General features: G+C 46.1%; 2 long non-coding RNA genes across 2 annotated transcripts in view; one reads left to right on the forward strand and one right to left on the reverse strand.

Annotated features, from left to right (window-relative positions):
- Positions 1 to 6,985, forward strand: part of LOC123849835 (uncharacterized) — a 110,280-nt gene extending 103,295 nt beyond the window's left edge. Inside the window, exons 9-10 of the long non-coding RNA XR_010407926.1 lie at positions 6,280 to 6,399; positions 6,900 to 6,985. This is a non-coding gene — a long non-coding RNA (uncharacterized LOC123849835). The remainder of the gene's footprint in view (positions 1 to 6,279; positions 6,400 to 6,899) is intronic.
- LOC123849838 (uncharacterized) lies at positions 2,705 to 24,941 on the reverse strand. The gene is made up of 7 exons (XR_006792173.3): positions 18,387 to 24,941; positions 18,091 to 18,227; positions 8,684 to 8,791; positions 6,966 to 7,144; positions 6,254 to 6,300; positions 5,936 to 6,135; positions 2,705 to 4,587 (listed from the first exon to the last, which is right to left on the reverse strand). It is a non-coding gene; the product is annotated as an uncharacterized LOC123849838 (long non-coding RNA).
- Positions 24,942 to 26,397: the final 1,456 nt, after the last annotated feature.

The raw sequence follows: 26,397 nt of genomic DNA on the forward strand, positions 1-26,397 counted from the left end.
TATAAACTGCTGATGACATCTGGCATCTTTGTATTTAAAGCTACCTGTTTCAACCACTTCGGGACAGTGTGATCTGTTTATGGACTCCAGGTCCCCCCAAAAGAGTTTTCCCTAGGGCTCTTAGCAAGATGTTTGAATGCCAGGTTCAGGCAGACAAAGGTCTTTCTGTTGGTTCAAGAGAAGGTCTGTGAGATGTAGCATGGGAACTAGAAGGCCCAGGAAGAGGACAGCAGTGGCAGAAAGAGCACTGGGGAGAGGCCTGGGGCATATCATAATGACTCAGAAGAAAGGCAAGGGGCTGGACCAGGCACAAGGCAGAGGAGAGGATAGACTCAAGAAATAAAGTCAAGGGCAGACAGTGACTCTAAAGAAGTGAGACAGGTACCAGCCACAGGTAAGGGAGGAGGTGGGCTACCTCTTCCATGTCAGTGAGGTAAGGGAGTTCCCTTCCAGTGCATTGTCTTTTCTCTGTGCAAGAGGAGAGCTCATTCTCTGGAGGTAGGATGCTGGACTGGAGGTGGGGAGAGGTGTCTGAGAGGCATGGGCAGGGCGGACAGAGAGAGGCCACAGGGGCAGGAGGGGGCATTCCGAACTCCAGTGAGAGTGGCTCTCCCTCTTCACACCCTCCACTCCCCAGGACTCCCCACAGGAGACAAGTGCTAAGTACGATTACCAACTGGACCACAGGGGAGGAGCCTGCTTGCCCTGGGGTCTCAGGAGGCACAGCCAATTGAAGTGATCAACGGCCCTCTGAAAGCTGGCCAGTTGGCCTCAGGAGGTTGTTGGAAAGTGATCGATGTGAAATGCCCAGTGAAGAAGCAGGCATGTGCTCAGTGTCAGTTCACTGCTTCCTTCCTTTCCCTCATTTTTAAAGGCATTTCCAACTTTACAATGTTCAAGCTAGAAAGGATCACGTGGTTCAATCCTCCCATTTGCCACAGGGGAAAGAGGCAAGTACAAAGTGGAATGGTAGGTGCTCCAACAGAACGAGCGGGTCATATGGGAACACTAGTGAAGGACACTTAATCCCGCTCTGGCTGGGGGCGAAGTCCCCAGGAGGCTCCCCCCTTCACCCCCAGGCCCTGGCTCTTTGCTGGGCCCCTCCCACACGTGTAGGCACACACCCACGCTGGCTTCCAGCCCCGGCTGCCCCTGGGAATGGTCTTACAGGGTGGAAAGCTCTTAGGATACTTTACTAGGACTAGAATATCATTGTGGAAAATCTCCCCAGGCTCCAACCGCTGACTCATCCCTTGAGCCTTGTCCAGGAAATCAGTCTCCAAGATTGCACAAACTCACATGCGGAACAGCTATCAATATGTTCGCATTTGTATCCATGTCAATCTCCTTCCCTTATTCCTTGATATAATGAGTTATCTAATTATGGTGACATCTGTTGAGGAGGAATCTAGCTTCCCTCTCCCTGCTCAGCATCCAGTACAGGGCTCTTTTTGGGGGAGATCAGATGCTTCAGGGTTTGTGGGGGAGAGGCAGAACCCCAACAGGAATCAGCCGTGGCTGCCACATGACTTGTGCTGTCCCTACCACCGAGCCCCTCCCTACCCCCAGCAGCATCTCAGGGATGGGCAGACCTGCAGAGGGAGCTGAGAGAGCCGCAGGCTCCCTGCTCCCAGGTCTCCGTACTCCCAGCCCAGGCCGTTGAGAAGTCAACGGGGAAGGCAGAGGCACATGTGTGGATTGCTTCACCTTTGTCTAATAATTAACGTGTTTGCTTTATTTTAGCCCAGAAATGAGTTTACCTTGGCTAACCATCGTGTGACCTGGAAACTGATGTATCTACAACTCTTCCTCTCTTGTGTCAGCGTTCCTCAAAGCCAGATTTTAAGTCCTGGCCAACATTCATTTATTCATTCATTCATTCAACAAATACTTGTTGGGCACCTATTAGACACTAGGGGCCCTGAGATAAATAAGCACAGTCTTCCGAGAATTTAACATTTAGTGATGCAAATGATCGCCACACAGGAAGATGATGCTGAGAGAGACTTAGAAGAAGGGGCCACCCGGTCCAGGGTTCCCCCTTTGCCATCACCCCAAGGTGTCTTTAAAAACCACAGAGTCCTCACCTCTCATGCTGAGCCCCCAAAAGACTCAGGGTGGCATAGCCCAACATGCCAAACCACAGATTCCGCAGGGCCAATGACATCCCATTGAACTTAGATTCATTTTGTTGGTGCTTCTCATTGTTCTTTTTCTCAGGAGAATTCTGAGCAGGTTTGATTCATGTTTTCAAGCTTCCTCTGTCTTCAGGGTAAATGTGACTGTTGTACATACTTCTGGCAGAATTTCTTTCCTTGATATGTTAGTCCTAATTAAAGTGAGGGAACAGAGGACCCACCTCTCACACAGCCCTGGTAAGATCTTTCTCTATGCCCTAGCGCTCAGTGTCTTTTGGAAGCATTTTTTCAGTTAAAAAAAAATTCTTCCACTCATTTTTCTAGGAAATTCCTAATGGTGTAGTCACTAAAAAGCAAAACTCTTGAGAATCTAATGATCCCAATAATAGAACTGGAGGGCTAGGTAGGACCTTCAAGATCATGTAATCAATTCTCTTCATTTTGTGGATGGGAAAATCAAGGCACAGAGTGGGGTTTGGAGAACACATATGGCAGGGTTTGCCCTGTGCTCCTTCCGTACTCAGATTCTTAGCTTCTTGTCATTACCCACATCGTTTGTTTTTCCCTTTAAAGATCAAAGTATCTTTGAATATAAAATAATACTTTTTTCCAGCATCACAAATAGTTAAATTACATTCTACAGGTTATATTCACTCACTCATTTGATCATTATTGATTCATTCTATAAATAGTTATTGAGCACATACTATGTGGATGCATTTTGCTACTCACTGAGGAAGACCCAAAAATGAATAAGACACAGTCTTTACCCTCAAAGGCTCAAATCTATTATGGGTGATAAGACATGGACACAAATAACTTTAATAGCAATAATAATAATAATAGCCATTGCTTATCCAAAGCTCATTATACTTCAGGCACTGTTCTTAGCCTATCACAAATATTAACTCATTAAATCCTTACAGTGACCTTAGGAGAAAGATATTATTATTATTATCCCCATTTTTATCAATGAGGAAATCGAGGCCCAGGAAGGAAGGAAGAGAACTTGCCTGAGGCCACAGAGCAAGTGGTAGAGCTGCTATTTGAATCCAGACAAGCTGATTCTAAGATGAAAAACAATCACTGCAATTAGAGAGGAACATCTGAGGAAGCATGAAAGCCCCAAGAGGAAAGGTCCTTTCCAGGTGGGGAGAGGCGGAAGGCTTCGTGGAGGGAGGAAGTGGCACTTGAGTGGATTGCCAGATTTAGCAAATCAACATTATGTGCCAACTTGGTGCGGAGGTAGGTGGACACAGGAGGTAACTGCATCAGGGCAATGTGAGGACTTGCAAGAGAAGGACATTCTAGAAGCAGTGGTCCAGGGGTGCCTGGCTGGCTCAGTCAGTTAAGCATCTGCCTTCGGCTCAGGTCATGATCTCGGGGTTCTAGGATGGAGCCCTGCATCGGGCTCCCTGCTCAGGGGGAGTCTGCTTCTCCCTTTCCCTCTGCCCCTCTTCCCCGCTTATGCTCTCCCTCTCTCAAATAAATAAATAAAATCTTAAAAAAAAATTCTCTCTCTCCCTCTTCCTCTGTCCCCTCCCCCGCCAAAGCCACACCTTCTCTCTCTAAAAGAAAAAGGGAAAAAAAAGAAGCAGTGATCCAACTGGTCTCCTTATCCCAAAGACTCTCCCACTCCTTCCAATCCCCTTACCCATTTCATCTGAAAAAAGGGATGATCATGTCACTCTCTACCTAAAACATTTCAGTGATTCCCCAGTGCCCTCAGGATTCGGTTCGGACTCCTTCACCTGAGATTTGCCCCTCCCTCATTTATTCACATCTGCTTGCTCATTCATTCCATTTCTCAACCTTATGGCAGAGGAAATTCCATCACCATAACAACCGACTGCTCAAAAACCTCAGTGGTTTCCCATTGCCAAATGGTACCAGTTCTCCAGACTGGCTCTCAGGGCTGTCCACAGTCCAGACCCTCATATGAATCCACCCACCTCTCCAGAAAGAAACAACCCGCTCTAACTGGGGTTTTCAGAATCCAGGAGCACATCCTGCTCTTGGCCAACCCCATGCCTTGGCCTGTCACATCTCAGAAAATGAGTCATTCTTTGATCAGGCTGTACCCATTCCCTTTGACCCCACCCAACCCAATCTCCCCGCCTCACAACACTTTCAGCCTCTGCTGGCCTCTCTGCTTTTCCACACCCAGCCTCGTGGTGGATCCCAGCTTTTGCTCCCTGCAGAGCTGCAGCAGGCCCCTTTATTTCCAGAAGGGCGTCTAGAGTGTCATCCTAGGCCTTTGCTTGCAGAGATGATTATTTTATTTCGGTGTGTTTCTGTTGACAGCAGCGTGAGGCATCACACATCCAACTCAGTGTGCGATGTGCATCAAACAGGGCTCTTACCAGAGGAGTAAGCAGTGAGACGAGCAAGTGGCTGTCATTTGTCTCAAAATGTCTCCATTCTGAGAATTGCAGACTGCAGATAAGACCTGTCAATCAACAGGCATGAATATTGTTAAAACTGGCAATGACACTTTTCGAACTTTTTTTTAAAGAAGGAAGTCCAAATTCCTTAGCCAGCCTTCTAAAATCAGTTTCCCAAGAGCTCATTAATCAATCAATGAATCGATTAATTCAATAAATATTTATGGACTGTCTACCACATGCCACGCACTTTGATAGGTGCCTCAGTACCGCACAAAAGGACAAAATCCTCACTCCCCTGGAGCTTTGCGTTTTGGTAGGGAAGTAGACAACAAATGCCGAAGCCAGAGGTCAGCAGACTATGGCCCGTAGGTCAGTTCCAGCTTGCCGCTGGTTTTCCGTAAATAAAGTTTTATTGGAACACAGCCATGCTCATTTATTTATGTACTGTCTATGGCTGCTTTTGCACTACAACGGCGGAGCTGAGCAGTTGTGATGGAGACCGTATGGCCTGCAAAGCCTAAAATATTTACCATCTGGCCTTTATAGAAAAGTTTGCCAACCTATGGCCTAGAAAAATAAGTATATAATATGTCAGGTGACAATTCATATCATGAAGGAAAATGAACAGGTGTGAAGATAGGAATGTTAGAAAGGAGTGTCCTCAGATGCACACTCTGGTAATGAGGCCATTGAGGAAAGACCTGAATGAAGGTAGGGAGCAAGCCACAGAAACGGGTAACCAACTGAGGCAAGGGCTCAGAGTGGAAACACGAGTGCAAAGGTCACGCCACGGATGCGTGTTGGGCACACTCCAAACATCAGGACGGCTGTGGGGTTGAAGCCGAGTGAGAAATGGGTGTAGGATCCGAGGGATGGTGAAGGGCCAGATCGCAATGACGGATGTCGGTTTTATTCTGAGAGGTGTGAAGCCATTGTAAGATGGGGGCAGAAAATGGGTTTGAGTTTTGAAGGATCTCTTTGACTGCTGTGTCACAGGAAAGGGGACAGGATTTCAGGTCAAGGGTGGAAGCGGAGAGGCCAGTGAAGAGGCTTCTATAAGCCCAGGTCGGAGATACTGGTGTCTTGGATCAGGTCCATGGCGGTGGGGGAAATGGGGGGGTGGGGAGCATGAGGAGGTCAGGGTAGTCATATTTAGGGTGCAGTTCGAAGGCGAGCCGGTAGTCTTCCCTGATGGATTCAATGCAGGGTAAGAGAGACGCCACAATTTGGGGGCTGAGCAGCCCGCAGAGTGGAAGTTACGAGATGGGAAAGGTCGAGGGAGACCACGCTGGGGGTAGGGAGTGACTGGCCATCAGGATTTCTGCTTTGAATGCGTTATGTTGAGCGTTTATTAAGGACAACGTGGAACAGGCAGCCCCAGCCACTTTCCACCAGCTCTCTTCCACTCACCTCCTCGGGGCCCACGGGCCCTGCGTGCTCCCGCCCGCTTCTCGCCTGTGCTCGGGCAGTGCAGGCCTCCACCTCTAGAGCAGGCCACACGCTTTTCCTCCTGATGGTCCTCCCCGGCGGGGCTCCCTGGGACGCCGTCTCCCCACTCCTTTCCCATCGGCTGCATGGCATCCTGCAGCTTGTCACTTCAATGTGACCTCCTGAGAAAAGGTCTTGTCAGCCACCCTACCTCAAGTAGGCCTCCCCTTGTAATGCTCTACCTCAGCCCCCGTGGAATCCCGGTGGACTGCTTGTCCATGTTTTAATTATTTTATTTACCTGTTTGTTCACTTTTCTTGTGACAGGCCCCTGGTCTTTCCCATGCCCTACGAAACAGAAAACCATAGACAATATGTAAATACGCGAGAAGTCAGCCTCTGCCTTGTTCGTCACGACATCCCTGGGCCTAGCGGAGTCTCTGCCAGGTAACGTTCAACTTTCTCTTTTTCAGCCACGAAACCGTTTCCTCCCGCTGAAATCCTGTGCAGAAGTGCAGGCCACGCATTCATTTCCTCATCGCACAGATTAAAAAACAGGTGTGCCTCCAGTTGGGTCGGCACAGGGGGGCCCGTATTGTGGCCCCTGACCTGAGAACCGTCGTCCTTGTCGCACAGGATACCGCCCACGCTCCAGCTATCAGAGCGTCAGAATGTCCAAGGGGTTGTATTTCCTGGGGGCAGTTAAATGTCAAAAGGAAGAAAAAAAGAAAAGGCGGGAAGTCTGCCTCTGCCTTGTTCGTCACGACATCCCCGGGCCTGCTGGAGCAAGTATCTTCCCAAGCCTCGCAGCTTGAGGCCTCCCAAGTGATATTACCTCCCGACACTCTGGGCCCCCCAGACGTTGGCAGGGTCCTGGTGCCGGGCGTGTGGTGGTGGGGGGGGGGGGGCAGGCAGACAGAGGCTGCCCTCGACTCTTGTTTCCATAGGCGGGGAAGTGGGATTACCCAACTCTCAGAGATTCTGCCCGGAAGTAACAAGTTCTTTTCACTCACATTTCATTGGTAAAAACAAGTCACTTGTCGAGACCTCAGTGAGATGGGGGCCAGGAAGATGAATCCTCCCGTGTGCCTGGAAGGTGAGGGGGTCAGAGTAGTTCTGACCAACACTGAGGACTCCTCCAGCTACCATGGACGCTGACCATCGTTTTATAGAAGTAATGGCCCATTAGTGCCTGAAATGGAAGAAGGACATCACATCAGAATAAAAACAAAACTGCAGGTTGAGTGAATTAGCCTTATTCCAACCTTGCTCTTTGTCCTTCTCTTTCTCACCTTCACCGTGGACCGGAGGAAAGCAGTCGTAGATTGGTGCTGGTCCCCAGGCCAGCGCTGGTTAATCAGTGGCCTGATCCACTGGAGGAGTTCCCACCTCCTTGCCCTTACCTGCAAACTCATCCACCCCTCGCTCTCTCTGTGTCCCAATCTCTCCATCTTTCAAGGACCAGCTGCAAGCCATCCTGCTGGGGCCATCCCCAAGCAGGCTGTGTCCCTCCAGCATCCCTGTGCCCACACCCCTTGGGGCTCAGAGCCCTTTCTGTCTTGCTTGTACATCGTTTTGAGGGATTCCAATTACAGATGAACGGAGATGCTGTTCCCATCCATACTCGTTCACAGACACAGCGGGCAGGATAAGGGCAAAGGTTCATCACTCAGAGTTTCCTTATGCTGAAGGACCTGGGCCAGACACTAGAGGGAACAGGTGGCCCAGCACTATTTAGAAACCCCAGAACTACAATTTCCCCCCTGAGAAATGTATCCACTGGGAGGCACAGATGAGAGGAGGCAGCAGAGTAAGCCTCAGGTACCTGGGAGTCTGTGGGCTTTGGACCACTGAGACTTCTCTGGGGTTCCTGCACTCTTATCTCCTAATGGAGACTGGGAGAACTGTTTCTCCTTCCCTGGGCACTTTTCTCACGACACGAACTTTGCACCACTTCTGTCTCGTTGGGGGTCCATTTGAAGTTCAACAGGACAGAGGCAGAAAGGAGTACTTGGGCCCTGTTCCAATGCTACCACGGCTCCAGAAAATGAAACCGAACCTACTTGGTCAAAGTAGAGCCCAGATTTGAATAAATCAATGATATAAAGAGTTTTATTAAACAGACCCAATTTGACCGATGCACATTTACCAAAGCTTAAAATAATAATAATAATAATAATAATAATAATAATAATAATAATAATGGACAAAATTGTCCACACTATGTAGTTTGTTTGAAAAGTACTTTCACATGTACTTTCTCACTTGATCCTCATCAAGAGTATGCAGGGGTGGACTAGTATAAAGCTCAGAGAGGTTAGGTGGTTTACCCAAGATCACACAGATAATAGATCACTTCAGAAGTTTTGGGTAGCAAATACTGGAAAACTGGCTTAAACAATTAAAGGGGGATTTATTCCCTAATATAATCAGAAGTCTAGGGTAAAGCAGGCTTCAAGTTTGGTTGACTTAGCAGCTCAAGTCCATCATTAAGGAAGTGTACTCTTTCCACCTCTCTGCCATCCCCGGGCTGGCTTTGTCCTCAGGCTGGTGACAAGACAGCCACAGAGTGCCAGACCTGTCATCCAGACATCACTGTGGCAGGAGAAAAGAGAGACCATCATGTGCTGGGCCTCTCTGGATGGTTGGAAAATTTCATCAGGAGTAAGCCCCCTAGCCCTTGCCCCCCAGTGATGTCTTGCATCTCACAAGTCATTTCTGAACCACTTACTTGGATGGAAAAGGAAGTTATGCTCAGACAACTCGGGCATGGCTTGGGAACAGGAAAGGGTCAACTTCAGTTGAGGCATATGACTGTGTGGGTTGTGTCCACGTTAGTCTGTAAAAGGCAGAATTGGCATTTGAATTTTGCTCTTTCCTCTGTATCACAGATGTGACTTGGCTCTCCCTCTTTTTCTGTTCCAAGGGAGTACCATATTATAAAATAACAACCACATGGTAGGTATCTCTGAAGTAGCAGATTCCCTTAGTATTTTCAAAATAAGAGTTGAAATACATTTTTTAAAGACCATGTTTATTCTTCCTCTACCTCTGCCCCAAGTCAGCAGGCAAGTTGCCCCAAGCCCAGGGCTGGGGGGCAGAGTGGTGCCAGTGGATTCTGGCCAACATGGAACCACTTGCCTATGACAAATAGCAGCTCAAATTCTTGGGAAGATGCCTGAAACTTGGAAGTCAGAGGGAGGATGGCCACATCCTGCTCCAGTCCTGGCCGGCACTGATGAGAACTGGGAGGAGGAAGCAGGGCCATGTGGAAAGATCTACTTCCAGCAGCCCTGAGGAAGTGGTGGAGACCACTCAGGAACATCTTGGTTTCCAACCACATTCAGGCAACGTCTGCTCAGTTTCTGATGGTAGATACTTATTGAACATCTGCTACGATCAGGTGCTTTAGATACCTTCTCTCTTTTGCTACTCACTACATCCCTGTGGGGTGGTGAATATCACCTACCATTCCACAGATGAGGGACCAGAATCTCAGAGAGGTAAAGTAGCCTTCTTGGGGGAGGTCACAGTTAGTATGGTAGGCTGAATAATGGTCCCCCAAAATGTCCACATCCTAATATCCAAAACCTGTGGCTATATTACTTTACATGGCAAAAGGGGCTTTGCAGATGGGGTTAAGTTAAGGATCTTGTGATGGAAAAGTCATCCTGGGTTATCTGGGAGCGCCCAAGGTAACCACAGGGGCGCTTATAAGAGGGAGGCAGGAAAGTCAGAATAGAGAGGGAAAAAAATGTGACAATGGAAGCAGAGGTCAGAATAAGATGAGGAAGGGAACCATGAACTAAAGAATGCAGCTGGCCTCTAGAAACTGGAAAAAGCAAGGAAAGGATTCTCCCTTAGAGCCCCCAGAAGGAAAACAGCCCTGCCAAGACCTTGATTTTAGGATTTCTGACCTCTAGAATCGTCAGATAATAAATCTGTGTCGTGTGAAGCTAGTAAGTTTGTGGTAATATGTTATAGCAGCCATCAGAACCTAATACACTCTACACAGACGTTAAGTATATCGATTTTGAAGCTGGCATGCCCAAGTTCAAAGCCCGACTCTATTACTTAGTAGCTGTGTGACCCTGAGCAAGTCATTCAACCTCTCTTTGCCTGCATTTTCTCATTGGTAAAATGGAGATAGTAATAGCATCTGACTCAGAGGGTGGTTGTGAGGCTCACATGAGTTAATATAGGCTCAGCACCTAGAACAATATCTGAAGTATTATAATAAGCGCTCAGGAGATGCCAGCTCTCATGAGCATTCGTGATAGCTCTGCAAGGTGGGTATTTTTATTTTCATTCACATGCTCAGAGAACTCACATAAGTTGTCCAAGACCACATGGCCAAGAAGAGCCAGAGCCCACAGGTCCATCTGGCTTCACATGCCTTTTACCTTTTGCAAGATCTCACAGCTTCCAGGCTCAGCAGTTCGAATGATTGCAACTGTCGTGACAAGTAACTTGGTCTCCAGGTCCCTTACCTGCCTTCTCTCACCTGCTCTGCTCAGCCTCTCTCCTTTCTGCAGTCAGCCATCAGCTCAGAGTGAAAGCGGCTAACCAACACTAGCATTTGCTTTACATGTTCTAAGGGCCATCTCATATTATTCTTGTAACAAACCCAGGGGCGGGTGGTTAGGCTGGGCAGGGAGCATCATCCCCATTTCAGGGATGAAGATACTGAGGTTCAGAGAGGCTGGAGGCCTTGCCCAAGGTCAGTGTGCCCCTGAGAGGCAGAGAAAAGGGAAGAGGTGGTCTCCTGGCTCCTGGTTCTGAGCCTTTCCAGCTGCCTGTCAAATCCTCCTAAAGGCTCCTGCTAATTCCCTGCTGTCCAAATCAGAGCCAGTGAGAACTGCCATCAGTTTACCACTCATCTAAGAGAATGTGATATAAATCCTGCGTAGGTGGTCTGTAGCATGTGCACATTTTCTTTCCCTTAATATTGCTTTAATTGAATATCACTTGGGTAAAATGCTTTGATTAGCAAATGTTTTTGCTTTGCGGATTTAACAAAGTTAGACTTTTCCAGTGACTGGAAAATACTGACTGCTGTGATTGTTTTGATTTTCATGGTGAACCCATTAGAAATCCAGGGTCCCTTGTCAGAGTTCATCGTCCTAGGCTGAACCCAGCAGGAGGATCCTGCGTCACTGACATTCCTGGTGACAGAGAACAAATTCCTTCCCCTCTCGGGGGCCCCAGCAATGTGCTCTGGGAAATGAGGGGGTTGGACCAGATAATCCCTAAGGGTCTTTGTAGCTAGAGGTTTTGACGACCAAACCCCAGGCTGAGGTTCCTAGAAGCACAGGAATTCTCTTGCAGCTTGCATGCGAGGGCTCTGTCTTGGGTCCTAGTGCACACGGAGGCTTGGCTGCGGTCCAGGGTTGCAAGTGGAGCAGAGCCCTGTGCACCGCATTCCTCCCACCCCTGCCACCCCCATGCAGCCTGGAGACCTGTGTTTGTTCTCTGCCCTCACCGGGAGGCTGCCCTGCCCCAGCCGCAGCTCTCCCAGCCCCCAGCATCGCTACGGATTCCTTGGCAATGGGGAGACTAGATGGGAGTGCCAGGACTGTTTCCTGGGTCCCCTGCTCTGCCTGTTTCGGGATTCTCAACAGAGGGGCTGCCATGCGTGGTTGAGGGGGAGCGGCGGCTCCGTGGTCAATTGGCCCGATAATGAATCCATCCCCTGCTTTTTTTTTTTTTTTAATTTATAAAGATGACCTTTTCCTTACTTTTAAAATGGGGCACTTTCAACTTATTTTGTATTTCCGATGATCTTCACTCAGTGGCACCATTCTTTGAAGCGTGAGGCTGTTTTCTGTTCCTGAGGGTGTCCTAGAACCCACACATTCCCAGGCCTCTGCAAGCGGGGGATGCAAATGAAGTTCAATGACATTAATGCTGAAGTCTTGCCACCACGGGCCCTGACCGGGATGACCAGGGGACGTCAGCAGCCCCCTCCCCCAGCTGGTCCCCGGGGCCACCTCATGGGGGCCCCACAGCATGTGTATTTGGTGCTCTTCAACTCAAATCCTCGCTCACGCAGCCTTGCTGCTCAGGGCACTACAGCGGCCCTAAAGCCATACTCTGCCTCTGGTTCGGAGACAGGAGGCTAGTGGCCTCCTCCCAGCTCTGGGCCAGGCTCCACGTGTGCAGAGCCTTTCAGTCTTTTGTGCACGCGATCCTTCATCATCTAGCCTGCACCCTGCCCCTGGGATCCATCCCTTAGGTCCTATCCTGGGGTTTCTCTTCTTTCCATACTCCCTCCCAAACTATACTCCCTCCCTGGCGACCAAAAATACATGTCCCCATGCCAACAGAATCGGGAAAATGAATGGCAAAAAGAATCAAGAGCCCACCAGTTCCACAAACCCCTGTCTTCAAACCTCAGTTTGGCTTATATACTTAATTTTTCTAAAAAATATTTTACATCTTGATTGATACAGGAAGAATCCTAAGAGTAATTCATTACAAAAACAAATCTTACAATGTAAAAAAAAAAAAGATAGCAAAAAGGATAATCTGAATAATTTGTTCAGGATATCTGAACAAATTAAAAAACACCTAACTGGGCTGAATTTTAGGCAAATGGTCATTACATAAATCGGTCAACAGAAGGAGTAGCTTTAGATGCAGTTGTTTCAGCCAGTGGGGACTGTTAAAGAAGAGAGTTTGCCTCCAGTGGAATGTAGATTTTTGGCACTGAGCCCAGTACCTGGGACATAATAGGAACTCAGTAAATGCTCCCCGAATCAGGAAATGCATGCATGAATGAGGTAAGCTTGATTATTTCTAATTCAGCTTTGATGATACTCAAGTAGAACCTGGGCATGACATCTCCCATTTCTTTTAGGGATATCACAGTGTTCTCAGGACATTAGCAAAATTCACCTTCATTTGGGAAATGAACCAGTGCCAGGCAGCTTTTGGGGAAGATAGGCCAGGAAGTCCACAGGGCAGGAAGGTGCAGAAGCTCAAAGGCCTTGTCAGTCCCAGGTCTGGCTTTCTCTCCCAAGAGAAAGCAGAGCCTGCCAAAGGCAGGATTCTAATGGCCCCACCTGGGTTACGAGGGAGGCCCACCAGAAAGGTAGACTGCCAACCTTGATTTTGTCGAATCTTTCCACAGCTCAGCTCCAGGAGAAAGGAAGGATGGATTTCTGAGTTACCAAGAAGTTTCTCCAGAAGCATAAATGGTGGTTGAAGTGGTCCCAGCGGGACTAAGATATACTAAGTTTGTTCAGTTATTCATGAAAATCTATTGAACCCCTATTATGACTCTGGGGGAATAATGGAACAGAAGACAAAATCCCTTCCTTCAGGAACGCACACCCTGGAGACAGATTAGCAGAAAATTGGAATTTATTGTGGTTATTAGAAGTACTAGGTGCTTTGAGGCTAAAAGCACCTAAACTAGCCTTGTGGTGTGAGGAAGGCCCTGAGGTCTGAGCTGAGTTCTGGAGAACGAGGAAGCATAAGTCTGAAGAATGGGCAAGTGGGGGATAGGAACACAGAAGAAAACTTCAGGACGAGGGGATTGCAGGTGAATCGGATGGAGGGGAGAGGGAAGGGTTGGGAATTCAGGTCTCAGTTTCCTCAGCTGTGGTGGGCTCCTGGGAAAGGGGGAGGGGTAGGTACCACTCGGGATCTTACTGCCACAGGGGGCATGTCCAGCGGCCACCTTGGCCTAGACAAAACTCAGCTGTAGCAAGAGGCAAGTCGAACCTGGGGTTGCTATGGAGCCCAGGGGCGGCCCACCTGGAAAGTCCTCATCAGAATCCCTGGAAAACCACAGAACTTCTTCTGTCAGTGTAAAGTGTCGACCTGGTCCTGGAAGGTGGGGCAGAAAAGTGAGGAAGTACTAAGTGTTGGCTGCAAAGTAAAGACAGCATCCTAACTCAAAGAGGCCCCGGAGAAGAGAGAAGAGGAAGTGGGTAGGCCTCAGGGAGACTGTGAAAGGCAGCAGGAAGCTCGGGGAGCCTTTTCAGGGTGCTGCGGCTAGACCCACTATGAAGAGGAACCTGGGAAGGATGCCCCACCTATCTAGAACATGAGCCCAGTAGTAGCCAAAAGCCTAGAAAATAGGGCAGTAAACCACCCAGGTAAGTCAACCAGCAGGGTGTAATTCCTCCCTGAGGAATGAAGTGTTAGAACCTCATCACCAACAGGGATGATGGGCTGATGGGTACCATAGGGATGTGCCTGAAAACTTGGGATCCTTGGGCTCTCACTTCGGAACTCACAAGTGCAAAAGAAAAGGGATTCTTGGCTGAGTCAGACCTCATATTCGGATAATACAAGAAGAGTCTACACCAGCACTTCATGGCGGTCACTGCATAGATAGCTCGCCCCAACCCTGGGAGGCCAGCGGAGGGAAGGGTACTATCCCCACGTGATGGATAAGAACAGTGACATTCCAAGGGGCCACCCAGCTATGGGAGGGAGAACAGGGCCCAAACTACTACGGCTTGTCTGTCTCAATCCTTGCCTCTCCTGTACATTGTTACCTATGAGCTGCCATGCTCCAGATTCCAAAGCTTGCAAAAGTTTAGAAACTATTTGTTTCAAGTAGGATCCCATGGGACGGCAGTCACTACACATCCCTCCGTGAAAAAGGCATGTGACAAAACAGAATTTCAGTATGATTATACATTTGTAAAAGAAAAGTATGTTGACACACATCCTTTATGTGACCATTGGATGACGTCTGGATGAACAAACAGCAAAATTCTGGCAGCAGTTGTCTCTGGATGATAGAATTTCTAGGAAATTTTAAAGAGTTCTTGCTTATCAGCATTTTCTCATTTTCCTACAATCAATATAAATTACTTCTTTAAAGCTTGCCAGTCAAGGGTCGGGGACAGGGGGAGATTTCATAGCTAACGGTGACAGGTTCCCTAAAGCAACACTATCCATTTCTAAAATGGAAATTTTGTCCAGAAACTGGAGAGGAAGCCCAAGGAGGAGTGGATCAAAGAGTCTACACAGGGTGTCTCTGAGAACTCAGCCTTTAGAGGGGCCAGCCCAGACAGAGACGGGCCAGCTGCCCAGGGATGAAGAAGGCCCTCTGCTGCCATAGTCAGCCGCACAGTGTCCCCCCCGCCTGAGGCAGCTCTGGCTGCCACCTTTTCCCACTGGCACTTTCCTACTGGACTGTTGTTATTCACGTGCATTCTCACATTCCCCAGGGCTTGTAGCAGGACCATGAGACCTAGGCTTTAAAGCCAGACACCTGGGTTTAAATCTAAGCCCTGTCTACCCCTAATGAGTTCTGCGACCCTGGAAACATTACTTAAATCCTCTTGATCTCAATTTACCCCTCTGTAAAAGGGGGATATACTAATACCTACATTATAGGGCTATGAAGAAAAATGGGATAATGCATCTATATCCTTAGCAAGGTATCTGATTGATATTGAATAAACAGTGGGTGGTATTATTTTCATTAATAATAACAACAGTAATAGCAGTAGTAAGCTCAGAATCCCTGTGCCCAGTGTGGGTCTGGTAGGCATGCCATGAATGCTTACTGAATAGAGAGGTGGGTCCTGAGGCTTCTCACATGCTTCCTCTCCCCCTTCCCACCGGCATAGGTCAGCAAAGCACCACACGCTCTCTCCCTAGTCCTCTCGGAGAGCAGACAGAAGCAGACTAGCCTTTGGGCATTCCTCCATCTCTGGGCCTCAGCCTGACACATTCTCCTTGATCCCAAGCCAAAACTCCTTGAAACTCAGCCTCTGGTATTCACAAGGTTGAAGTGATTCACAAACGAGTGCTTCAAAGCCCACCTCTGACCCCTGGGAGCTGGTATCTGCCTGGGGAGAGATGAAGGGGACAGCTACTTCTACCAGGTGGAAGCCGGCAGAGAAAGCCTTATCGGCCGGGCAAACTCTCGGCCAAATTCTTCATGGTTCTGAACCAAGTCGGCTGCAGTAGTGTCGAGACCAAGGAGGAAGGTCCAGGGTCCCCTGGGGGGTTGGCATGGTGCAGAGCAAAGGGCACAGGCTCTGAAATCAGGAAGACCTGAGTTCAAATCCTGTCTCTGCTTTCTCTCCAGCCATTCAACTGTGAGCCAAGTGTGAAGCTTTCTGAGCCTCAGTTTCCCACCTCTCTATGAGAACTAAATGAAATCCAGAAGTAAATGTCTGGCTGACTTGCAATAGCTCCTCAAGGGACATTACTTTCCTTCCCTTGGTCACCGTCTCCCTCAAGCCCCCAACCTTACAGAGGGGAAGGAGGTGGTATTCGAGCTTGATCTGGAAAAAATGGATACAGTTTGGAAGTATAGAGATGGGGGAAGGAGAGTCAACATAGAAAGAACATAATGGACAAAGGCCTGGAAGCAACAATACATGCTATGGTGGGGGTAAAATCCATCAGCTATGTTTGGGCCCTATCTGGTCAGGTGATTGAGGCAGACCTTTGCTTTTCTTTTTCCTTTCTTTTCCCCCCTTTTTCCTTTTCTCCCTGTTTGCTTCTTCATTTCTTAACTGTCTGCGAGAGGTTAAAGCAATCTGAATTAAGTTTGTTAAATTGACTTTTATTATTGAATTATAATCATTTGTGCAATTATGAAACCAGGTGTTCCTGATTGAGATCAATTATTCCTTCACCTGATCACTATAGAGCTAATAAGGACTTAGAATTGCTGTTCAAGTATACTTCCAGCCGGGTTGAAGCCTTCTGGAAAGGCATTTATTAAGCCAAAGAGTGGTGGAAAAAAATCCAGGGGAGAACAAGGACAGATATTAAAATCCTTTAGGGAAAGGCCTAGAAAGGCTGATTTGATCATTAAGTAGCCTTGATGGGTGCCTGGCTGTTGACAAGGAATCTTTGAGGTGTTCCTACAGGAACTTTGATGGGGGTAGGGTAGAGTAGGGTGAGGTAGGCATGGGGTGGGAATGAAGAGAGGACACAGACACTCCGTTTAAGCCACAGGTTGAGACCCATCTTCCTCTGCTGAGGTGGAGTTGCTCTCTCTCCCTCCAGAGGCTTCTCAATCCTGACTCTAGGAAACCTGCAAAGGCTCCATGGTGGTAAGGAGTGTGTTAAGTGGACATGCAGTTTCTGTTCTGGGAGATGCAGGTTTGGGATGCTTAGAGTTCTAGGTTCCTTCACATCTGATCCCTAAAGACCTCTGTCAGGAGGACAGAGCGGTAGTTTATTAATTCCATTTTATAAGTGGGGTTCCTGAGGCTTGGCCAACAGACATGCCTACAGTCACAGGATTTGTGACCAAGACAGGGCTTAGACCAAGCCCTTCAGATGCCAAGACTGCCAAATGGTCTTTCCCTTACAACCTTTATTGCCTCATGTCCCATTCCATAGGCAAGTAGGGTGAGTTGATCATTTCTTCAGTGATGTACAAGCCTAGATAAATGTTAAAATCACTTGGGGAGATTAAGAAAATACCTGTTTTGGGCCCGTCCTCTAGATCTGTTAAGTGAGAGTCTGTGGTACTGGGCTACAGTACCATTATGTTTTAAAAGTCCCTGAGGTAATTCTAATATGAATCAGGGCTATGAACCACAGATCTAATGGGTAGCTAGTTAGCTAAATGGAGCCTGGCCTGGCCTGAGGGAGTTCTGCAGCTGTATAGGGCCCTTTGGGTTGCAAAGGACAGACACCCTAATGCAGCTAACTTGGCTTGGTTATTTGCAGGGGGATTCATTAGAAGCCTTATGTAATCAAGAGGTATGTAGGGGATATAATAGGATCCCAAAGACAAATCGTATGTGGGAGTAGAGAGTCACCTGATCTCACCTGACCCATCTCCACATCCTTCATGCCATGATCTCTCTGTAAGGCCATTTTATTCCCTCCCTCCTCAGACTGTTTGTGCCACAGTCTAAGGGACCTGGTCACTGATGCCTCTACACATCTCCACTGTTGGAGATCTGAGACTTCTTTCTTCATCCCATTCTTGGGCAGGTGCCCACTCCAGGCCAGTCACTTTGGTCACATGGTTGTGCCACTAAGATTCTGGCAACTTTCTTTCAAACCACATGGCTAGAGTGAGGCAGGGGTTATTTTCCATAAGAAGGAGGGGGTAGTGTTCTATAAAGACATACAACAGAGGTTTCCTAGCCATCATCTGTGACCTTCACGTAGGAGTCCTGCAGGAGGAGCACTCACTTGCAAAGAAATCCTCCAGTAGTTGCTCAGAAAGTCCTGCTGGTCTGGAATCTGACATCACCAAGGAATAAAAATTGGCAGCTTTGAAAGCAGGACAATCTGGATCTAATCATTCCATGAACGCTGAGCAGCAGGACCTGCAAGGTAGAAGAGATAGGTACTGAGGCCGTGTAGACACCACTCCTGCCCCCCAGTCTGCCAAAGACTCACAGCCTTGGATTTGGACAGGACTCTAGGTTAGTTAAGAATCTTTGGGTTGCAAGTGATAGAAACCCAACTCAAACTGATTTACCCACCTGAGGAAAGGAATCTCTTGGCTCACATGGCTGAAAAACTCAAGGTATTTGCTTTCATGGGTGGCTGGATTCAGAACCCAGACAGTGTCCTGAAGACAGTCTCACCCTCTCCCTCTCTCAGCTCTGCTTTCCTGTCTGGGTTCTCCTCAGGCAGTTTCTCTCCTCACAGAGGCAAGATGGCCATCAGCTTCTCAGTTACCCTGTGGAAAGACCAGCATCTTTTTTTCCCAATAGAATAAACAAAAACTGCAGGATTGAGTATTATTAGAATAATGTAGGTCCCAGACCTGAACCTATATCTGTGGTCAGAGGATGAACTCACACACACTGAGGGCAGGGAAGGTGGGGGTGGGAATGAGTGACAGGCAGAACAGGACAACAGATATCCTTTAAAGACTCCAGGGCTCATCCAGTCTGACAGGCTCCAACCCCCCTGCCCAAATACGATATTCTGTGAAACCTCCCCTGACCAACAGCCTGACCATGGTTAACACTCCTCCTTGTCCATCTCTCATTTGGTACACAGGAAATACTTAAACACCACTCTGGTTGGGAACCTGCTAAGAGACTGGGTATGAATCAGTTATCTTGGCACCCTAGCACTGGGCTGTGGCAGAGAAATCAGTAAGTTCTGTTGAATCACAGGACTCCTAGGAGCCATCAAGTTGGGTAGAAAATGGGCCTGGGAGGATGAGAGGCAGAATTCTGAAGCTGGGCTCAGTTCTGAAGCTGACCCCAGAACAGATCTGCTCCTGATTCACTGTGCCCCTCAGACAAACCCCCTTCTCAAATCTATACTTTGTCCACATGACCCTGCCTACCTACCTATTAGGATGACTCAGATGTTTGTGTTAGAACAAGTGGGAGCAACTTGTAATTGTCAAGTAGTATCATTATGCTTCTTGCCTGTAGAAAAACCAAGGTCCTATTTCAGAAAATATGACATTATGAAAAACAGTTCAAAGGTGGAAAAAGCATGCAATGATACGACTGCCAAACAGAAAAAGAAAAGTCTAGAGAAGAATGATTTTAATATGAAATACGTGCTTTGAAGAAAATTACAGAATAGGGGATATAGGAGAGCAGAAGCAGAAGCCAGAAGTCAGTGGAGCAAAACCAGAGAGCGCGGCCATGCTGGAAGGGAATCCGGGGCATAAGTGAGCATACCCTGGATGTCATCTTTCCAGGCCTGGCCACAGAGGGAGGCTGCTTTTGAAGGCCCTGGCCCTTCTCAGGCCTTCTACTCCCTTTCCAGTCTTCAAAATGAGGGCCAAGGAGGCAGGGGAGCCTTGCAGGCAACCAGATTACAAGCAGATCCAATCCTGTCTGCGGACACCATAGCTGCTCCCTTCCCTGATAAAAAATGGGAGACTGTCTGGCTTTCCTCACTGTCATCCTGGGCTGTAACTAACCCATTTAAATCACCACTGGACAGGGAGAAGCTCACAGCCTGCTTTGCAGCTCTTCTTCCATCCAAGCCATTAGTATGTTTAATAGCTCTGGCCCCATGCTGATTTCTGACATGTGGTAATTAATTCCTTTCCACTCAGAGATACAGCCATTCACAGGTCTCAATTCAAAAATGTCTTTGCTCTGTTCCTTTTGAAAAACACTCAAAATGTTGAGTTGGAAAACCATTTGGCCTTTTGTGAGAAGTCACTGATCTCTATCGCATCCTTATATGAAAATAAATTCTAAATGTATTAATGATTTACATGTAAAATACGAAAATACAAAAATACTCTAAGGTGAATCTATAATCTTAGAGTGGGAAAGGTCTTTCTAAGCATGCAACTAGAGGCAGAAACCGTAAAGATCAAGGTTCATGAGTTTTTTCACATCAAAACTTTAAACCTCTGTGTAGCCTAAATTAACAAAGTACAGTTGAATTAAATGAAAAGAAAATGACAAATTTGGGGAAACCATTTGCAGTGTACAATGATGCTACCTATAAGGAGGATAATGATGCTGCTAATATTTATTTCTATGTGCCAGTGTGTTAAAATATACAGAATCCTAACAGTTTAATTCACAAAAGAATCAAATAGTAAAGAAACATAAGAGAAAATATTCTTATTTATAATCAGATTAAAACAGCAATAATAGGCTACTTATGACATTAACCAGATGATAAAAACAATAATCCCCAAATGCTAGGGTTCAGGGAAATGTTCATTTTCACACATTGTTGTTTGGAGTCTAAATTAGTACAAACTTTCTGGAAGGGAAATTTATCAAAATCAGAAGCATGAATCCATTTCTAGATTAAGGAATCTGTCTTGGAGAAATAATTAAGAATATGCACAAAGATGTAGCTACAAGATGCTATTTTAATAGTAAAGATTGGAATGCCCAACAATGAAAGGTTTGTTAAATAAGTTATCATACATCCATACTTTGCAAACATTAAAAATTATGTTGTAGGGTATATATTTACTAAAATGGAAAAAAGTTTCACTGTATATTGTTAGTAAATAAAAAAGGTTATAAAACCATAAGCTCAGCATGCAAAATCTCATTTTTTTGCAAAAAAAACTTCATATAAAAAAGTTTGAGGAAATATACTAAATATTAACAGTGGTAAAGTTATCTCTGTGTAGTAAAATTCAAGAGTATTTCAATTTGCTTCTTTTGTTTAGAGGTCTTTTCTAATTTTCCTATAATGAATGCACATTGTTATAAAATAGGAATAACAAAAATGCTTATTCTGCACAAGTAGTGTGAGGATTAAGTAGTATAACGAAAAATGGTTTAGGTGAATGATAACTATGATTTCCAAAGAGAGAGCCCTAAGAAGATGATCAGAGAATTTGGGGAGGATGAACCAAAGGAAAAGTGGAACTTGAATATGCTCATGACATGCACAGAAATTAGGGTGCAGGGGTTCTGAAGGGTGAGAGCAGACAGAAAATATGGACACAAACCTCCCATTTGGAGAGTTTGATGGAGTACAACAAGGGGAAGGGATAAACAGAACCAAGAAGGCTGGAGCGTCCAAAGAAGGACCGTAGTGTTTTCTCTTTACAATCTGAAGATTATGAAGTTCTGAGAATGTTTGAAAGTGGAGTGGTCTTGTGCAGACTCATGCAGAAATGTGCAAATAGTGTCTGGATCATAGTTCACAAACTTCTCCTGGATCCATGGCACCTGATCCATGTGTCTCCCAGAGAGCCTCCTTCTGTTTCATCTGGGGTTTCTGTGGATGATCCTTAACTGTCTGCAAATATTATGCAGTTGTGATGTTATTTACTCCAATGAATGATCTAGCAACCTCCCACAGGATTCTCAAGCCTACACGAGGAGAAATCAAGCTAGGATTCCATGGGCCCTAGCCAGTTAGAGGGTATCCCATCCTTAGGAAAACATCCTATGGCATCTATACTAGAAGGAAATGAGGATGACCAGGCTAATCCTTAGACAGTAATGGCCTCCCCTTTTCAATGATCTTGATAACCAGTTGTCTAGCCTTTCCCACACACCTTCAATATCTGGTCATCTATACTACCCTATGCCAGTCATCCACAAATGGATGAGCTCCAGGAAACATGCCAAACACTTATGTCTAGAAGTGCTATAGTTCTTTTTCAAATATGCTACAAACTTTTTATAGTTTCCTATTCACTGAAGACATCTTCAAGTTTTTTAAAAAAATTTTATGATCCCTTTTACATGTAGCTGTTGTGAATATAAATTATTGTTTTGTAGACTGCATCTGATAATTCCACCATGTGAAGTCTCTGTAGTTCTGTTTCTATTACCTGTTGTTTCTGCTGGTTCTCTCTTATTCAGCCTAATTTTCTTTTGTGACGTATTATCTTTGACTATTTACTGGATGCTGTGTTAGAAAAACTATTTTCAGGAATAATTTGAGGTCTATGACGAAAGTACATTTCCTCTGAGAGGATTTGGGTTGGCTTCTACCAAGGATCTTGTTAAAGTATAGATTCTGATACAGTTGGTCTTGGATGAGGCCCAAGAATTTGCATTTCTAATAAGCTCCCCGGTACTGCTGATGTTGTGACCCCATGGATCACATTTTGAGTAGAAAGAGACTAACGAGGGACCCAGAGGATTGGAGCCAGGCTGTAATTCTATGGGAGCTATGTCACTTGTTCAGTCTCATCCTGGCAGTGAAGCCTTTGGGTCCCAGCTTGTGGTGGGAAGGGTCTCCTAGGAGATGCCTTACTGTATGTGGCCTGAGCTTTGATTTTTGTCCCTCTCACCTCTTAGACTGCCAGAACAAAGCTTTAATTTTGAGGGATCAGCAAGTGTGTTTAGATCAAAAGCAGTTTCTCTGCTTGCTTATCTCACTAGGTTTTCATTTCCCCTTTATTTTTAATCCAGTAATTCCTTATTTTCTTGTCATCTCTTTGGTGCTTCTAAGATTTTTTTAATCTATATTTTTAGTAGCTTTCAGTGGGAGGATTTGTTAAATAACCTACTCGGCTGTTCCTAGAAACAAGAAGGTCTACGCCAAGCACTCATGAACTCTTTAATACTCTCAAAATAATAATATCCCAGATCCTCCTAGCATTATGTCTTTCATCAAGTCTTTGTATGTGTCTATGATTATTTGTTTAGAATAAATTTATAAGGTTCTCTCCTTTCATTTGTACTTGTCCTTCCTTTAAGGCTCCACTGGGTCTCCCCACTCAGCCGGCCTTCCCTTGCTGCTTTGGCTTACCTGAGTACTCCTCTTTGGACAGCCCTCTTGCCAGTGCGTCCCATGATTTCAGAGTGGGGCAGCTAAAAGGAAACATAATGATCCCTTCCTCATTCCACACCTGGAGATTAAAGCCCAGAGAAGGGAAACAACTTGCTGAAGGTCCCACAAAGAATTATGGCTGCACTTGAGACTGGGACCCAAATCTTCGTCACCCAGCCTGGCAGTGTCCCACAATCATATGCGAGTCCTTCGTTATGTTGAGCCAAGCTTGCCTCTCAGCAACTTCCATGTAGTAATTAATCAAGAAATGGCAAGATGTGTGTCTTCTAAATCTGGGAAAAACACCAAAAGAACTTGGTACATTTTTATGTAATTTATATCTGCCCAGTTCTGAGGAGAAAGGTCTCCATCCCCAAGCAGCTGACACGGAAGAAAGAAGTCAATAGACACTACTGGAGAAAGTAACCGTTCACAGGGTTTGATTTTAAACTGTTCCCTTTTATTTAATTTCTATCTGTGAGATCTCTGGAATCTAAGGAGCCCTGAAACACCACAGAATACACCCACTGTCCTCTTGGAAGGATTCCAGTAAAAACAGCTTCTAATTAAATAAACGAGCTCTGCCATGTTCGCTTCAGATAGCAGAATAAGGCTTCCAATGACAAGCTCATTTGACTGCAGTCAGCTTATTACTTGTTAAATAATCATTGACTTGCTGTTCCTATCCATCTTATAACCTTTTTGTAACTGAACACAGAAGAACGTAATATAAACAAACAAACAATAAACAAACTAATTATAACAAGAAAAAATGGCAATGCTTAGGGAAACTTGAATGTCTATAATGAAATCCATTAACAAAGGAAGCAAAATGACTAATTCAGGAACTAGGTAGTAACTCATTCAATCTAATTTCTTAAACTCCTGAACTCCCGGCCCCCAAATACTTCCCTGACCATATGTCTTCCTGAGTACCACCCCCCACAAAAACACACACACACAGATACAAACACAGATACACACACAGACACACATGGATACAAACACAGGCACAGATACACACAGAGACACACACACGGATACACACAGATAAACACACGCACCCGCATACACCCAATGCCCTAGGTGCCATTGTCTTCTCAGTGACCTTCAAACGTGGGAAACCTTCAAATGCCCCTGTGCCTCACTTAGAGTGTGCAACGCTCTGGACTGTAACCCCACGTGCTGTTTTCCCACCCATCAAAGTCCTTCTAAACCTTCAGGACCTAATAACAACTTCCCTGAAGATTCCTCAGGGATGAGCATCCTAACCTGATCTGTGGGAATCACTCTTCAGAGAGGCATGGAGATCCAACCTCTCTGGAAGGGACTCTGGCTCCTGAAGTGTGACCAGAGAGTCACATGAGCCCTCCCCTCATACTTACACTTTTTGCTAGTATAAGTATATTGCATGGGACATACTTATTCTAAGAAATTATTTATTGTTTATCTGAAATTCAGATTTAACTGAGTGTCCTGTATTTTATTTGGCAACCCTGCCCAGGTGGCATGGCAAGCCTATGACAGTAGTTCGTGTTGTAGGACATTTGCAGGCTCTGCTTACTGCCCAGGGCATAACCAGAGCTAAGTGCAACTGGCAGGATGATGGCTCACGCCCTACACTGATGTCTGCTATTAAATAAAGCACTTAAGTATGCGCTATCCATAAACTCGAGTCTCTTCAAACATGTGTGTGTATGACTTTTCAAACTCATGTAAAAATGACCAAAATAGGGGTGCCTGCGTGGCTTGGTGGGTTGAGTGACTGACTCTTGGTTTCTGCTCTGGTCATGATCTCAGAGTCCTGGGATCAAACCTTGTGTCGGGCTCCGTGCTCAGAGGGGTATCTGCTTGTGTATTCTCTCTCTCCCTCTCCCTCTGCCCCTCACCCAGCTCGCTCTCTCTCACTCTCAAATAAATAAATAAGTAAATCTTTAAAAAACAACCAAAATAATAATAGTAATAGTAATAAAGATAATTATATTCCCAGGCACTCTTCCAAGTGTTTTACAAATACTAACACTTAACCCTCCTAACAATCTAATGAGGTAGGTGCCATCATTTTGGTATTATACAACTGAAGAAACTAGGGCAAAGGGCATTTAGTAATTTGCCAAGGTGACAGTAGGTGGCTGTGGTTGGTAAGTGGCCAAGCTGGGATTGCATCCCAAAAGCCTGGCTCCAAAGTCTGCCTTCTCAACCATTCCTCTCTACTGCGGGTTTAGTGGCCATCGCTCATACATTACTCACAGCCCCTCACAACTGATTACAACGTACCAGTGTGCTATGACCTTACACTTGTCAACAATGGCCTACAGAGTCAATTCCAGATTTATTACCTGGGAGTCATGACCTCTCATAAGCTGATGCAGATTACCTTTACAGACCCAACTCCTGATGTCTCCCTTCTCTGTGTGTTCCAGTCAACCTCCCCATGGGAGCAGAAGCCATGTCGATCTGACTCTAGTGTCTTGCAAGGGTCTCTGGAAGAGACGAGTAGACGCTCTAAAAGTGTGCCTTTCATGCCTCCTTTTTTGGCACACACTCTTGGTGACACATTTCAATGACTTCCTTTCCTCTACCATTCTTTCTTCTCCTTCCCATTCTTCAAGATCTAACTCAAATGTCACCTCCTCTGGGAAAGTTCCCCTGATTTTTCCTGGCCATGTTAGTCCTCCCCACTTCTTCTGTGTTCCCTCCGTACCTGGGTGATGGCTCAAACCCTGATGTCTGGATTCCCTAATCAGATATTTTTCTCATCTGTCAACTCCAACTCAATGATACGCTTCCCTGGGACAGAGGTTCCCCACTTCGATTGCAGCTCAGAATCAGCCAGGAAGCTTTGTAATATACAAATATCTAGTGTCCTGCTCCCCAAAATTCTGATTTGGCAGGTTGAATGCGGGACTCAGATGTCAATATTTTTAAAAAAATTGTAACCCACAGTGATGAGCCATGTTCAGAGCCATGGTTCTGAGTAGCAGGTGATACTCTAGATCAGCTTGCTGAAGCCCAGCTGTGTTCTTGGTACTCAGTGAACACACTCCTCTTCGTTGGCCATGCCTTTAGGTTCTGGGGCTGTGACTGAGAGTCTGGAAAAGTTTTAAGGAGAGTCCTACAAGTCCTTTCCAACCCAACCTTATATCATTATGATGACGTTTTTCTGACATAAGATTCAATTTCATGCACCCAAACCAGTGCCCCCTACTACAGCGATATCAGGAAAAGGGAAAGGTGCCCGTTTCAGAGATCAATAGAAATTGTTTAGAGGAGAAAGACTTTAGAATTAGTTAGCATCATCCCAGG

The sequence above is a fragment of the Mirounga angustirostris genome, unplaced genomic scaffold (genome assembly GCF_029215605.1).
Source record: "Mirounga angustirostris isolate CCGP_5_RB_7025 unplaced genomic scaffold, mMirAng1.0.hap1 SCAF_15, whole genome shotgun sequence".
Classification (NCBI taxonomy): Eukaryota; Metazoa; Chordata; class Mammalia; order Carnivora; family Phocidae; genus Mirounga; species Mirounga angustirostris.